Source organism: Anolis sagrei, chromosome 2 (genome assembly GCF_037176765.1).
Source record: "Anolis sagrei isolate rAnoSag1 chromosome 2, rAnoSag1.mat, whole genome shotgun sequence".
Classification (NCBI taxonomy): Eukaryota; Metazoa; Chordata; class Lepidosauria; order Squamata; family Dactyloidae; genus Anolis; species Anolis sagrei.
In genome coordinates, this window is record NC_090022.1 from 11,040,226 (window position 1) to 11,056,283 (window position 16,058).

Here is a 16,058-nt window from a genome sequence, read left to right on the forward strand (position 1 = left end):
GGACTCATGCTTACATATTCCAAAAAACCACTTTCAAAACGACAGAAAATATATATTTTTTCCTCATTTTCATTGGAACTATTTTATTTTCAGAAATGCGAAAGCTATCTTTTTCTATGTATTCCTATATTGCTTTTAGCAGCCCATGGTTGGGTGTGTGTAGAGTTCTCCTTTTATTTATGGCGGCCCCATGAATTTAATAGGGTTTTCTTTTGTCAGTTTCTTTCTCTGAAATAGAGCACCTGCTATTCATTTGTGGCTTCCCATCCAAATACTAACCAGAACTGGCCCTGCTTAGCATTCAAGATCAGAGACATTTAATCTTTCATTAAAGATTAAACATTTAGTCTTTTGTGCTTCACCAAGGATGAACTGTCAGCAAAACATTTCCCACACTCCTGGCATTGCTATGGATTCTCTCCAGTGTGATGACTTTTGTGGCTCACCAAGGCTGAACTCTGACTAAAACATTTCCCACATTCCTGGCATTGGTATGGCTTCTCTCCAGTGTGGAGTCTTCTGTGTTTCACCAATGTTGAACTGCCAGCAAAACATTTCCCACACTCCTGGCATTGGTATGGCTTCTCTCCTGTGTGGAGTCTTTTGTGGCTTACCAAATTTGAACTGCGTGCAAAACATTTCCCACACTCCTGGCATTGGTAATGCTTTTCTCCTTTGTGGAGTTGTTTGTGACTCACCAAATGTGAACTCTCAGCAAAACATTTCCCCCACTCCTGGCATTGGTATGGCTTCTCTCCTGTGTGGACTCTTTTGTGCCTCACCAAGGCTGAACTCTGAGCAAAACATTTCCCACACTCCTAGCATTGGTACGGCTTCTCTCCTGTGTGGAGTCTTTTGTGTTTCACCAAGTCTGAACTGTAAGCAAAACATTTCCCACACTCCTGGCATTGGTATGGCTTCTCTCCTGTGTGGACTCTTTTGTGGCTCACCAAGGTTGAACCCTGAGCAAAACATTTCCCACACTCCTGGCAATGGTATGGCTTCTCTCCAGTGTGGAGTCTTCTGTGTTTCACCAATGCTGAACTGCCAGCAAAACATTTCCCACACTTCTGGCATTGCTATGGATTCTCTCCTGTGTGGACTCTTTTGTGGCTCACCAAGGCTGAACTGCGTGCAAAACATTTCCCACACTCCTGGCATTGCTATGGCTTCTCTCCTGTGTGGACTCTTTTGTGGCTCACCAAGGTTGAACCCTGAGCAAAACATTTCCCATACTCCTGGCATTGGTACGGCTTCTCTCCTGTGTGGAGTCTTTTGTGTTTCACCAAGTCTGAACTGAAAGCAAAACATTTCCCACACTCCTGGCAATGGTATGGCTTCTCTCCAGTGTGGAGTCTTCTGTGTTTCACCAATGTTGAACTGCCAGCAAAACATTTCCCACACTCCTGGCATTGGTATGGCTTCTCTCCTGTGTGGAGTCTTTTGTGGCTTACCAAATTTGAACTGCGTGCAAAACATTTCCCACACTCCTGGCATTGGTAATGCTTTTCTCCTTTGTGGAGTTGTTTGTGACTCACCAAATGTGAACTCTCAGCAAAACATTTCCCCCACTCCTGGCATTGGTATGGCTTCTCTCCTGTGTGGACTCTTTTGTGCCTCACCAAGGCTGAACTCTGAGCAAAACATTTCCCACACTCCTGGCATTGGTACGGATTCTCTCCTGTGTGGAGTCTTTTGTGTTTCACCAAGTCTGAACTGTAAGCAAAACATTTCCCACACTCCTGGCATTGCTATGGCTTCTCTCCTGTGTGGACTCTTTTGTGGCTCACCAAGGTTGAACCCTGAGCAAAACATTTCCCACACTCCTGGCAATGGTATGGCTTCTCTCCAGTGTGGAGTCTTCTGTGTTTCACCAATGTTGAACTGCCAGCAAAGCATTTCCCACACTCCTGGCATTGCTATGTATTCTCTCCTGTGTGGAGTCTTTTGTGGCTCACCAAGGCTGAACTCTGAGTAAAACATTTCCCACACTCCTGGCATTGCTATGGCTTCTCTCCTGTGTGGACTCTTTTGTGGCTCACCAAGGTTGAACTCTGAGCAAAACATTTCCCACACTCCTGGCATTGGTACGGCTTCTCTCCTGTGTGGAGTCTTTTGTGTTTCACCAAGTCTGAACTGTAAGCAAAACATTTCCCACACTCCTGGCATGGGTATGGCTTCTCTCCTGTGTGGACTCTTTTGTGCCTCACCAAATGTGACCTGTAAACAAAACATTTACCACACTCCTGGCATTGGTAATGCTTTTCTCCTTTGTGGAGTTGTTTGTGACTCACCAAATGTGAACTCTCAGCAAAAGATTTCCCACACACCTGGCATTGGTATTGCTTTTCTCCTGTGTGGAGTCTTTTGTGGTTCACCAGGTTTGAACTCCGAGCAAAACATTTCCCACACTCCTGGCATTGGTATGGCTTCTCTCCTGTGTGGACTGTTTTGTGGCTCACCAAGGCATGATTCACAACAAAACATTTCCCACACTCCTGGCATTGGTACGGCTTCTCTCCTGTGTGGAGTCTTTTGTGGCTCACCAAGGCTGAACCCTGAGTAAAGCATTTCCCACATTCCTGGCATTGGTATGGCTTCTCTCCTGTGTGGAGTCTTTTGTGGTCTATCAAAGCTGAACTGTAAGCAAAACATTTCCCACACTCCTGGCATTGGTATGGCTTCTCTCCTGTGTGGACTCTTTTGTGTTTCACCAAGTCTGAACTGTAAGCAAAACATTTCCCACACTCCTGGCATGGGTATGGCTTCTCCTCTGCGTGGAGTCTTTTGTGCCTCACAGAGTGTGAACTCTGGATAACAGATTTCCCACACTCCTGGCTTAAGAGATCTCTGGCAGAACCTCCATCTTCTCTGTGGCCTTGCTGGCGTCTAGGAAGTCCCGCATTGTGTCGCAGATGTTTCCTGTGTTTGGTGTTCCACTTATCTGCTGTGAAGGAGGACAGAAATAATCATTCTTCAGTGTGTGTGATAAGGACTTTAGGGAAATAATATAAGAAAGTGATTGAAATGATGGGTATGGAAGAAAAGAAGATATAAATGACGCCCCCTCCCCACCCCTTGTTCGGTAAAAATGGACACTCTTTGGCCGGCTGGAGCCTCTGAGGGAGAGGTGAGTAACATATGCTCCAGAGGCTACCTGTTTCTCAGCCCAGCCTGGTTTTTATTTTGTCTCCCTCTTTCTGGGGGAAATTGATTACTTTTCCCTTCACATTCAAATGCTCACCTTTTAACTGTGCAAAGGCCCTCCCAGCCACCCCCGACGCCTAAGCATCAAGTGTCAAAGCGGAGTCCAGAAGGACCCCCAAGCAGCGGACCTGCGTCGTCAGAGGGAGTGCGACCCATCAAGCACAGGTAGCCACCCTATGCCCCGATCAGTCCCATGACTGGCCAGGAGGGTTCAGCTTGTTAGCCCTCATCCAGCCCATCACAGCCATCTGTGAAACTCCAGTTGAAACCCAGTGAGATATTGAATAGCATGGAGAAAAGAATGGAACCTTGTGGGACCCCACAGGTCAATGGCCAGGGGTCCGAGCAAGTGGCCCCAGCTCCACGGACTGGGTACGGCCCTCAAGGAAGGAACAGAGCCACTGGAGTGCAGTGCCCCCAAGACCCATTCCCGAGATTCGTCCCAGAAGGATACCATGGTCGATGGTATCGATAGCTGCTGAGATGTCCCAAGAGAACCAACAAGGACACACTCCCCCTATCAAGCTCTCTGCGGAGATCATCCACCAAGTTGACCAAAGCCGTCTCGCTACCGTGATCAGGCCTGAAGCCAGACTGAAATGGGTCCAGATAATCAGTATGGTCCAAGAATCCCTGGAGCTGAGGAGCGACCACCCGCTCTAGAACCTTGCCCAAGAACGGAAGATTGGAGACTGGTTGGTAGTGATTCAAAACTGCTGAGTCAAGTGAAGCCTTCTTCAGGACTGGCCTCACTATGGCCTGTTTCAGGCAAGATGGCACGTGTCCTTGACTCAGGGAGGCATTGATAATCAGCTCTCTGGTGTAATTGCTTCCACCAGAGAGCTGCTGACTGGGATCCTGCATTCTGAAATAGAAGTTCCCAACAATGGGTGATCCTTACCAAGAGAGTCCACCATCCCATGAATCTCCTCCATGATCTGCCCGTGCAAGGCTTTCTGACCAGGATTCAGGAGAGCCCACTCCTCCAAAGACCAATGGACAGCCACGTCCTCAAAGGTGATTGGGCCCTGGTGGGAAAAGGAAAATAAGGGAAATTCAAGAATCCAAGATTCTTATTCCAAGAATCTTTTCAAATGGTTCTGTTTCAAAAGATGTTTGGTGATTGAGCCTTGAACCAATGACGCCCAGGCAGCTCCCTTCCTCCTCTCCCAGGAATCCTTCTGCTTACCTGATTCAGTTCCACTCCATCACAAAGTGGAAGATGCGACTGTGAATTTGGCCAAAACGTCATTCCAGCCCCTGGGAGGGAGGGAGGGAGGGAGGGAGGGAGAGAGAGAGAGAGAGAGAGAGAGAGAGAGAGAGAGAGAGAGAGAGAGAGAGGTGGAAAGCTGATCACAGAAACATGTCTCAGAGTTGAAAATTACAGTCCTGAAGAGAAACCTATGAAGACAGAAGCATCCTCCAGCCCAGGAATTGTAAAGTTTTGGAGTCTAGCAGTTTTTCTTCTCATGCAGTGCTGTGAATAGGTGGGACTGAAACAAGTAATGGGCTTGGTAGTTCAATGGACTAAAGTTATTCTTGGTTGTCTGTTTGTCTTCCAGCTCAGTTTCAGGTCTCATCTTAGCTTCGGGCTTCACCCGGGAACATACTGTATGGCTAATATTTCAGTCCCACCCATCAGTATGCAAATGCAGAAGTAGAACTATACAGAATACTCCAAATCACACTGAAATTACACCTTTTGTAACCAAATGCTTCCCTATATACTCATCTCAAGGCCAAATGATCCTACACGTATGCCTTCTCTTGCTCAAACGGATTGTGCATTTGTTACAATCCCCTGAAGGGGAAGTTACACTGAATAAAACAGCAAAACACCCCAAAGGGTTCCTTCTTACCCTCCAAGGCTGCAGCCCCATCTCCTTCCTGCTCGAGTTCCTTCTGCTGGAGGATCTGGGTGGTGCCTGGTGCAGGTTTCTCAGATTCAGGGACATCAGGGTGGACCTCAATGCAGTCATATTGGGGCTAGAAGAGTACAGAAAATTCCAGATGTAGTATGGAGAAAGATCAGGGTCATCAAATTTGAGTAGAGCAGCAACTGAGCTCACAGTGGTTATGGAGGTGAGAGCCGGAGGGGCAGAGCAGGGGGGAAAAGAGGCCGAGGGAGCAGAGTCTGGCTTCTCCCTCACATCGGCCCCATCTTGGAAGGAAGGCAGGATGTACGTTTAATCTCTCCATCAGTCCCAAGGCGAGAAAACCCAAGAGGCAATGCTCTCACCTGTCCTTCCTGCTTCTCGTCCTCTGCCCGACTCAGGAGGAAGCCTTCCGCCAGGGCCACCGCCTGGGAAGAGGTCTCTGCCCCACACTCTCGGACCCAGCTCCTCATCTCTCGGGGCAGGATGCTCATGAACTGCTCCAGGATCACCAGGTCCAGCATCTCCGCCTTGGAGTGTTGCTCTGGCCTCAGCCACTGGCGGCAGAGAGAGTGGAGGCGGCTGCAAACCTCTCTGGGTCCCTCGCTCTCTCGGAAGGAGGAATGCCTGAAGCGCTTCAAGCGATGGAACTGTATGTGTTTATCCAGGATCATCTGCGTAGTTATTTCCCAGGATTCCCCAATCTTTCCAGGAGCCCTTCCTGCTTCAGGTCCAGGTGAGTTGGGTCTCTCCATGTTGGAACCACTCTGATGGAAGAACCCTGCCGTATCCAAGATGCTCTTCCTCCGTCTTCTCTCAAGAGAAAGAAATCCCAGAACCGGTCTCGACTCCAAAATTCTCAGCCAAAAATCACACTTCTTCTGTGAATGAAAGGCAGAATTAGACAACAGGATTCGGGAGGTTTTTTCTTTGATGATCCATAGTCTTCCTTATAAAGAACGAAGGGACTTAGAAACAAGAGAAAAAATTTAATATAACAACTAAAGTTAAATATTTGGAAATCCAGATTCTCATGATAAAATATGCCATATAGTTTGAGAGATTGTATGAAAGGCATATGAATGCGGCCCAATTGGGCTGAAGATACCATTCTAAGGAATGAGGCCTGGAAAACTACAAGAAAGGTGGAGAACTCATGGACAGTAATTAAAAATTGCTGATGAGACCTGTGACAAATGATTAACTCTTAACGTTGTTGACTTGACGGACTCTTCTTGGAAAAACAACTTGTTTACATTGCCAAAGACAATGGTTCTTTTAAGTAAGGAAGCCAACACTGTGGCTCCTTACAGAAATGTTTACAAGGCTCCTGGATAAGGAAAGCCAATTAAACAAAATCAACATCTGTCCAGGAACTGATGGGATCTGTCCGTCAGCCATTCTTCAGATTCACATCAACAGAAAACACGAAATAAAAGGACCCCCCCCCCACCTCTCTCTCTCTCTCTGAAAGTGTGTCAGACCGACTGAACACCATTTCTGAACACCATCGTGAATAGCCGTCTCCTCTCAAGAAGCGGATAATTGTCAACAAGAAGAATGGTAGGAACGCTTGATGAATGAATGATGAATGAGGGATTGAATGTTAGAGAAGATGTGTAAATGTTGATGCCACATCCCCCTTTGTCTATGTAACCAAGTTAATTATTATAATGCCCAGGACTGGAGTCTGCGTCTGCATGAAAGTACCTAATGCCACCTGTCTCACTGAAAGCGGAAGAAAAGAACCTATTTAGTGTTTTAAAAAGTACTTATGACAAGATGATAAAGAGAAACCCTGAATTTTGGGGCGAAAGTATTTAGAGAAATAGAAGATATAATGAATATTAAAATAGAAAGAAGTCCTGTTGTAGTTCATTCGTTCAGTCGTCTCCGACTCTTCGTGACCTCCTGGACCTCATATACCAGCCCACGCCAGAGCTCCCTGTCGGCCGTCACCACCCCCAGCTCCTTCAAAGTCAGTCCAGTCAAGGATGCAATCCATCCATCTTGCCCTTGGTCGGGCCCTCTTCCTTTTACCTTCCACTTTCCCCAGCATCATTGTCTTCTCTAGACTTTGCTGTCTCCTCATGATGTAGCCAAAGTACTTCAACTTTGTCTCTAGTATCCTTCCCTTCAATGAACAGTCGGGCTTTATTTCCTGGAGGATGGGCTGGTTGGATCTTCTCGCAGTCCAAGGCACTCTCAGCACTTTCCTCCAACACCACAGCTCAAAAGTATCGATCTTCCTTCGCTAAGCCTTCCCTAAGGTCCAGCTCTCACATCCGTAGGTGACTACAGGGAATACCATGGCTTTGACTAGGCGGATCTTTGTTGCCAATGTGATGTCTCTACTCTTTACTATCTTATCGAGACTGGACATTGCTCTCCTCCCAAGAAGTAAGCGTCTTCTGATTTCCTGGCCACAGTCTGCATCTGCAGTAATCTTTGCACCTAGAAACACAAAGTCTGTCATGGCCTCCACATTTTCTCCCTCTATTTTCCAGTTGTCAATCATTCTTGTTGCCATAATCTTGGTTTTTTTTATGTTTAGCTGCAACCCGGCTTTTGCGCTTTCTTCCTTCACCTTGATCAGAAGGCCCCTCAGCTCCTCCTCACCTTCAGCCATCAGAGTGGTGTCATCTGCATATCTGAGGTTGTTAATGTTTCTTCCAGCAACCTTCACCCCAGCCCTGCATTCATCAAGCCCTGCACATCGCATGATGCATTCTGCATACAAGTTAAAAAGGTTGGGTGAGAGTATGCAGCCTTGCCGTACGCCTTTCCCAATCTTCAACCAGTCTGTTGTTCTGTGGTCAGTTCTGACTGTTGCTACTTGGTCCTTGTACAGATTCCTCAGGAGAGAGACAAGGGGGCTTGGGATGCCCATCCCACCAAGAACTTGCCACAATTTATTATGATCCACACAGTCAAAGGCTTTAGAATAGTCAATGAAGCAGAAATAGATGTTTTTCTGAAACTCCCTGCCTTTCTCCATTATCCAGCAGATATTGGCAGTTTGGTCTCTCGTTCCTCTGCCTTTTCTAAACCCAGCTGGAACGTCTAGCAACTCTCGCTCCATGTATTGCTGGAGTCTTCCTTGCAGGATCTTGAGCATTACCTTACTGGCATGAGAAATAAGGGCCACTGTACGGAAGTTTGAGCAGTCTTTCACATTTTCCTTTTTTGGTATGGGGATATAAGTTGATTTTTTTCCAGTCTGATGGTCATTCTTGTGTTTTCCATATTTGCTGGCAAATGGCATGCATCACCTTGACAGCATCCTCTTTCAAGATTTTAAACAGTTCAGCTGGGATCCCATCGTCTCCTGTTGCCTTGTTGTTAGCAATGCTTCTTAAGGCCCATTCCACCTCACTCCTCAGGATGTCTGGTTCTAATTCATTCACCACACCGTCAAAACTATCCTCGATATTATTATCCTTCCTATACAGATCTTTTGTATAGTCTTGCCACCTTCTCTTGATCTCTTCAGCTTCTGTTAGGTCCCTGCTGTCTTTGTTTCTTATCATACCAATCTTTGCCTGAAATTTACCTCCAATGTTTTTAATTTTCTGGAAGAGGTCTCTTGTCCTTCCTATTCTGTTGTCTTCTTCCACTTTCATGCATTGCTTATTTAAAAATAGTTCCTTATCTCTTCTGGCTAACCTCTGGAATTGCGCATTTAACTGGGCATATCTCCCCTTATCACTGTTTCCTTTTGCTTTCCTCCTTTCTTGGGCTACTTCCAATGTCTCAGCAGACAACCATTTTGCCTTCTTGGTTTTCTTTTTCTTTGGGACGTACTTTGTTGCCGCCTCCTGAACAATGTCGCGGACTTCTGAATATGAAGGATAAAGACATATTTGGGGGAAAGGAAGGGGCTTTGGAAAGAAACCTGAAGGCTATAGCAATAAAAAGAGCAAGAAGAAGAAAAGTTAAAAGAGGTATATGGATGATGTATGGAGAAAATTTATTGAAAAAGGATTAAAAAATAAAGAAGGAAAGTTTCCTCCACAAGAAGAATTGAAATTTGGGACAGATGACATCTAAAAACTGTGGCTTGGGGGGGGGGGGGGGAGAGAAAGAGAGAGAGAGAACAGCGGTGAGAGATAGACAATATGTATAAGCAGAAAAATAACACCAGATGCCAAAAGTATGTTACGTTGTATTGAATAATATGGATCTGCTGTAAAACAAATGTATAACAAATATATTAAACCATGATCTATATAAATAAACATGTAGTGTATTTTTTTTATTTATCGTGTCATCAGCAACCATACCATTGTGTTACAATTCTAACAGAACAAAACAAACACAGAGATTAAAAAGAAAAAAAAAAGAAAAAAACACACAGATTTTGCAAACTTGGTAGTTGGTTAAATGTCCTTTGACCAGTATCTGGCCACTGGGAGTGCCTCTGGTGTTGCCGCAAGAAGGTCCTCCATTGTGCATGTGGCAGGGCTCAGGGTGCATTGCAGCAAGTGGTCTGTGGTTTGCTCTTCTCCACACTCGCATGCCGAGGATTCCACCCTGTAGCCCCATTTCTTAAGATTGGCTCTGCATCTCGTGGTGCCAGAGAGCAGTCTGTTCAGCGCCTTCCAAGTCGCCCAGTCTTCTGTGTGCCCAGCGGGGAGTCTCTCATCTGGTATCACCCATGGATTGAGGTGCTGGGTTTGGGCCTGCCACTTTTGGACTCTCGCTTGCTGGGGTGTTCCAGCGAGTGTAGTGTGTTTGTGGGATTAACAGAACTCAAAAACCACTGGGGGAATTGGCACCAAATTTGGACACAAGACGCCTAACAACCCAATGTATGCCCTTCACTCAAAAAAATTGATTTTGTCATTTGGGAGTTGTAGTTGCTGGGATTTATAGTTCAGCTACAATCAAAGAGCATTCTGAACCCCACCATTGATGGAATTGAACCAAACTTGGCACACAGTTCTCCCATGACCAACAGAAAATACTGGAAGGGTTTGGTGGGCAGTGTCCTTTGATTTTGGAGTTATAGTTCACCTGCATCCAGAGATCACTGTGGACTCAAACAATGATGGATCTGGACCAAACTCTACACAAATACTCAATATGCCCAAATGTGAACACTGGTGGAACTCTCTGCCCCAGAGTGTGGTGGAGGCTCCTTCTTTGGAAGCTTTTAAACAGAGGCTGGATGGCCATCTGTCAGGGGTGCTTTGAATGCAATATTCCTGCTTCTTGGCAGAATGGGGTTGGACTGGATGGCCCAGGAGGTCTCTTCCAACTCTTTGATTCTATGATTCTATGGTGGAGTTAGGGGAAAATAGAATCTTGACATTTGGGAGTTGTAGTTGTTGGGACTTGTAGTTTATTTATTTATTTATTTATTTAGTACACTTGTATACCGCTAATATCTCAGCCTAAAACGGCGACTCATTGCGGTTTACAACATTTAAAAACAACAATATTCCAATTAAAAATATAAAACACATACATATACAATACACAGTATTGGGCCACCAATACAGACCAATGCATCTCTTAAATTAAAATCATAATCCAATTTCGTTGTCTGTGATTGCCAGTCCTTGATCAGAGATTTCATCGCATCGGATTAGCCGAATGCTTGCTCAAACATCCATGTCTTGAGTTTTTTCCGAAATACTATCAGCGAGGAGGCTGATCTTATCTCTATAGGGAGGGCATTCCAAAGCCGCGGGGCCACCACAGAAAAGGCCCTGTCTCTCGTTCCCGCCAGCCGCACCTGTGAAGCAGGCGGGATGGAGAGAAGGGCCTCTCCCGAAGATCTTAGGGTCCTGGTGGGCTGATAGGCCGAGATACGTTCGGATAGATATGTTGGGCCAGAACCGTTTAGGGCTTTAAAGGTCAATGCCAGCACTTTGAATTGGGCCCGGTAGCTAATCGGCAGCCAGTGGAGCTGGTACAGCAGAGGAGTTGTATGCTCCCTGCGCCCTGCTCCTGTTAGTACCATGGCTGCCGCCCGTTGGACTAGTTGGAGCTTCCGAGCCGTCTTCAAAGGCAACCCCACGTAGAGAGCGTTGCAGTAATCAAGGCGGGATGTAACCAGAGCGTGGACTACCGTGGCCAAGTCAGACTTCCCAAGGTACGGTCGCAGTTGGCGCACGAGTCTTAACTGTGCGAATGCTCCCCTGGTCACCGCCGAAACCTGGGGTTCCAGGCTCAGCGATGAGTCCAGGGTCACACCCAAGCTGCGAACCTGCGCCTTCAAGGGGAGTGCGACCCCGTCCAGCACAGGCTGTAACCCTATACCCTGTTCGGCCTTGCGACTGACCAGGAGTACCTCTGTCTTGTCTGGATTCAATTTCAATTTGTTCGCCCTCATCCAGACCGTCACAGCGGCCAGGCACCGGTTCAGGACCTCGACAGCCTCCTTAGTAGCAGGTGGAAAAGAGTGACAGAGTTGGACATCATCTGCGTACAGATGACACCGCACCCCGAAACTCCGGATGATCTCACCCAGCGGCTTTCATGTAGATATTGAATAGCATGGGGGAAAGAATGGAACCTTATGGGACCCCACAGGTCAATGGCCAGGGGTCCGAGCAGGTGGCCCCAGCTTCACCAACTAGGTACAGCCCTCAAGGAAGGAACGGAGCCAAACTGCGAACACCCAAACTGTTGTAGTTCACCTACAACATTCTGAACCTCACCACCAACGATAGAATTGGGCCAAACTTTCCACACAGAACCCCCATGTGGGCCACTGCAACGCATGGCAGGGGACAGCTAGTAAAATAATAAAAATATTATTAAAAAAAAGAAAAGAAAACCCTGAATTATTTCAAAACTCAAGGGGGGGGAGGGGGAACCAGCCATGCAGGTGGGTGGGTGGGTGGAGAGAGCCCTGCCCCCCCTCTCTCTGCCTGCCTCTCCCTCCCTCCCTCCTCCCAAGGATCCCCGGCTGCTCCCTTGTGCTGACCCCCATTATTCCCTCTGCACCAGGCCCCCTTCTCCCCATGGCGCCCAAGTCTCAAGGCCAGGCTGCATCTCCTTCCAAGGAGGAGAGATCAGGAAGGGGTGGTTTCCCTTCTCCTTCTGGGCCAGGGTGTGTTAGGAGGCCAGCCTGGGAGGGAGGGAAGGAGGCCTGGCCCCACTCTGGCCCTCCCTCCAGGGGTGGTGGGCTTCAGCCCCTCTTTGGCCCTTTGGAGAAGAAGGTCTGGGAAGAAGACTCACCGGAAGAAGAGAAGGAGGAGGAAGGAGAGGCCAAGGGGGGAACTCCCCTCTCCCAGCCAGGCAAGGAAGGGTGAAGGGGAGAGAGTTTGGTTCCTAGAGGGGCAGGGAAGGCAGGTCTGAGGAGGCCCACTTCCTTCCTGCCTCTCTGGGAACCACACTCCTTCCCCTTAACCCTTCCTTGCCCAGGTTACACTGGGAAGAGGGGGAAAGAGCATCTCTCCAAAGCCCTGGAAACAAAGGACTGAAGATGAAGGCAGAGATTGAGTCATGGAGGGAAAATTCCATATTCCTAGGATAGTTAAGATATCTTCTCTCCCTGCCAAACCCTTGCTGCCCAACCCCACTGAACATTAAGGGGAATCTTAAATCTCTAAAATTACTACAATCTCTAAAATCACAACAGCAAAACAGCAGAGAGGAAACAACCAGGCACATCTTAACACCTCCCAACAGAACATTTTCCCAGGCTCAGCCAGGCCTTCAAATGCTAATGAAGGTGGTCAGCTGAAACATTCACACCTAACTGCAGCAGGGAAGAGCTCTTTGCCCCACCCCAGTCATTCCACAGATATATAAACCCATTTTCCTATTTCCAACAGACCTTACTACCTCTGAGGATGCTTGCCATAGATGCAGGCGAAACGTCAGGAGAAATGCCTCTAGAACATGGCCCTATAGCCCGAAAAAACCTACAAGAACCTATTAAGGGGAATCCATCCATCCAGGGAGCAGAGCAGAGTCTCCACCAACAACAGAGAAAGGAGGTCTCAGTTTGGGGTCAAGGCCCAGGGCTCCCTTTTCCCAAGGAGGAGGAGGAGGAACACAGACTTGGGTGGGAGAGACAACAAAAGAGATTTAAAGTTAGGCTTAAAGCCAACCTCAAAAACTGTGGCATAGACACCGAGAACTGGGAAACCCTGGCCCTTGAGTGCTCCAGTTGGAGGTCAGCTGTGACCAGCAGTGCTGCGGAATTCGAAGAGGCACGAATGGCTTTTTATTCTGTCTCCTTGTTTCTGAGAGAATGGATTTATTTTACATTACGCCATAACATACGGTATATACTCGAGTATGTCCAGGTCCTGAACCGGTGCTTGGCCGCTGTGACGGTCTGGATGAGGACGAACAAATTGAAATTGAATCCAGGCAAGACAGAGGTACTCCTGGTCAGTCGCAAGGCCGAACAGGGTATAGGGTTACAGCCTGTGTTGGATGGGGTCGCACTCCCCCTGAAGACGCAGGTTCGCAGCTTGGGTGTGACCCTGGACTCATTGCTGAGCCTGGAACCCCAGGTTTCGGCGGTGACCAGGGGAGCATTTGCACAGCTAAAGCTTGTGCACCAGCTGCGCCCGTACCTTGGGAAGTCTGACTTGGCCACGGTAGTCCACGCTCTGGTTACATCCCGTTTAGACTACTGCAACGCTCTCTACGTGGGGTTGCCTTTGAAGACAGCTCGGAAGCTCCAACTAGTCCAACGCTCGGCAGCCATGATTTTAACAGGAGCGGAGCGCAGGGAGCATACAACCCCCCTGTTGCGCCAACTCCACTGGCTACCGATCTGCTACCGGGCTGAATTCAAAGTGCTGCCGTTGGCCTTTAAAGCCCTAAACGGTTCCGGCCCAAGCTACCTATCTGACCGCATCTCTGCCTATGAACCCACGAGGAGTTTGAGATCTTCCGGGGAGACCCTGCTCTCGATCCCGCCTGCTTCTCAAGCTCGGCTGGTGGGGACGAGAGATAGGGCCTTCTCAGTGGTGGCTCCTCGGCTGTGGAACGCCCTTCCTACGGACATTAGACTAGCACCATCTCTAATGGTATTCCGCAAAAAGGTGAAGACCTGGATGTTTGTGCAGGCGTTTGAGTAATTTAGTGCAATCTGGTAATGGAACATAGGAATGGAACAATGGACGACGAACCTGGACTACGCTTGGATGATGAGAAGATTGGGTACGGTTGTTTTTTGTAATAATTGTGCATTGTAATTGCTTATTGGTAATTTATGGATAATGTGTTAAGTCAATTGTTATATGTTGTATGGAACCACTGCTGTTTCTACTGTTTTTACTGTTTGTGAACCACTGTGAGTCACCTTCGGGCTTGAGATACAGCGGTATATAAGGAAAGTAAATAAATAAATAATAAATATAAGCCGACCCAAATATAAGAGGAGACACCTAATTTTACCACAAAAAATTGGGAAAACGTATTGACTCGAGTAGAAGCCGAAGGTGGGAATTGCAGAAGCTACTGGTCAATTTCAAAAATAAAAATATATACCAATAAAATTATATTAATTGAGGCATCAGTAGGGTAAATATTTTTGGATATTTATATGAAACCGTAATTCAAGATAAGACTGTCCAACTCTGACGAAATCATTATTCTGGAGGCGGAAAGAGTGTGGTTTCCCTGAAGCTCACAACTCTGGGGCAGAGGCCTCCTCAAACAAATGGACACTTCAGAAATGCAGAATGGAACTGAAAGAATGCCAATGAGAATGATTAATTATTACTTAATTATTGTTTATCATTGCCCAGTGGCACAATGGGTTAAACCACTGAGCTGCTGAACTTGGTGATCGAAAGGTCGCAGCTTCAAATCCGGGGAGAGGCATGAGCTCCCAGTGTTAGTCCCAACTTTTACCAGCCTAGCAGTTTGAAAACATGAAAATGTGAGTAGATTGATCGATACCACTCCGGCAGGAAGGTAACGGTGCTCCATGCAGTCATGCTGGCCAGATGACCTTAGAGATGTCTATGGACAATGCCGGCTCTTTGGCTTAGAAACGGAGATGAGCACCAACCCCCAAAGTCGGACTTAATCATTGTTCATCCCTTCTCCCGGTAAGGGACTCCAGGTTTAGAGGAGATACAATAGATGTTTTTTTTGTTTTTTTGTATTATGCAAAAGTTTAAAATATAACTAAAATAAAATAAAATACAGACCAATGGAAGGAAGAACAACAAATAAGGAAGGTCTTTTTTCCTGTCCAATCAGCCCCCAAACACCTGAGGAAACAAAAGGATCTTCACTTGCCAACAAAAAGATAGCAAATGGTAGTTCCCCATTTTCAGCCCATAAGAGGGATATTGTCTGTCCATCCATCCATTTCTTTCTCATTTAAATGCAATCTATTATATATTGTAGTTTCACATATTGTCAGGAGATTGATTTCCACCTTCTATGAGCAAAGCTTGAGGTTGTATTGTCTAAGCCAAAAATGTAGCTGATAAACAAGCACTTCCATTATTTTTTTCTCACTTGAATTAGATTACAATCTGAAATTGTGTCTGCTGCCATTATTTATTCAATATTGATTGATTGATTGAAGTTTGCTCACAAAGTAGTATCCTTGATCACACAGCAACTGCTATAAAACAAAAAGCCTTTATCTAACCTTCATAAAAGAGGTGCATTGCCTCATTGCCCTCAAAGTCATGGTCAATTTGCCTGAACACATAACACAGAATAACTATTCTGCCTTGGTCCGACCACACCTGCAATACTGAGTCCAGTTCTGGGCACCACAACTGAAGGGAGATGTTGAGAAACTGGAATGTGTCCAGAGGAGGGGGACGGAAATGATCGAGGGTCTGGAGAACAAGCCTCCCTTTCTCTTCCTCTCGCCGTGCACAAAAACCTCTCTGCTCTCCGCACAACGACCCAGCTGAGTGGCTGTGCGGAGAGCAGAGAGGGTGCGTGCATGGCAAGGGAAGAGGGAGGTGTGTGCCACCCAAAGAGACGGCGCACGCGCCTCCCTTTCTCTTCCTCTCACCAGGAGGGGGAAGG

At 47.0% G+C, this 16,058-nt stretch overlaps 1 pseudogene; it reads right to left on the minus strand.

Annotated features, from left to right (window-relative positions):
- Nucleotides 1-115: 115 nt before the first annotated feature.
- LOC132765767 (zinc finger protein 420-like) lies at nt 116-12,342 on the minus strand (annotated as a pseudogene).
- Between the last annotated feature and the right edge of the window lie 3,716 nt (nt 12,343-16,058).